Raw genomic sequence first — 913 nt, 5'->3', positions numbered from 1 at the left:
CCCCCAGGGGCCGCACCTTCACTTACCAGCCAGGAGAAGCCCAGCGGCTGGAAGCCACTGCCCGTTCATGCTGATGGCTCCGGCTCAGGCTGCCAAGCCTCCAGGACCAGATGCAAGGTGGCAGAGGGAAGACTCCGCTCGGATCCCCCTTCAGAAAAGGAAGGTTGCCCAGCTGTGAGCTCTGGTTAGCTGAAGCCTCCAGCCACTCCCTGAGCTGCGTCTGCCCGGCCCCTTTCCACACTGCTGCCCTGCAGCTCAGCTGCCAGCCGCTGCTGCCTGACCCTCCAGCAAAGTCCTTCTCCCTTTGGGCTGCAGACTCTGTTGAACGTGCCAGCCCCACAGCCCGAGAGGTTATAGGCCTGAAAACCTATTGAAGAAGAATGAAAAGTTCTGTCCAGTCTTCAAATGTGAGGTGGGTGCTCTTCGTGGACGTGGCGAGGGTCTCAGTGGTGCAGATGATCCGGGCGCGGGTGGGGGTGTTAGTGGTGCTGACGGTGGGGTGGGGTGGCTGTGGCGACAGTGGCAGTCACGGTAGAGCTGTGATGATGGCAGAGGTGCTAACCGTGGTGGGAGCTCTGCTGGTGTCCAGGTAGAATGGGACTTAGGGGAGGGCAGTGACACTGACAGCCATGCCCCATCCCCTGCCCCAGCTCCTGAGGCACTTTGGCCCCTGCTCCCACCACCTTAGGCTAGGAGGGGAGTCTGGAGGAGGGCAGATCAGAGAACAGTCCCCATCTTGCCCGCCCCCACTGGGCCCCTGTGGAATCCTGGCCAGAGACCTGGACTGGGGATGTTGGGTGTGGAGATGGGTGGACTTTAGGTTGAGGGGTCCTTCCCTGGTACCCCCGCAGACCTGGCATTCTGGGCAGACCCAGAACGGTGCGGAGTCTCAACCAGAGCCTCCTCCTGGTTG

Source organism: Globicephala melas, chromosome 2 (genome assembly GCF_963455315.2).
Source record: "Globicephala melas chromosome 2, mGloMel1.2, whole genome shotgun sequence".
Taxonomy (NCBI): domain Eukaryota; kingdom Metazoa; phylum Chordata; class Mammalia; order Artiodactyla; family Delphinidae; genus Globicephala; species Globicephala melas.
This window is presented reverse-complemented; position numbering follows the sequence as displayed.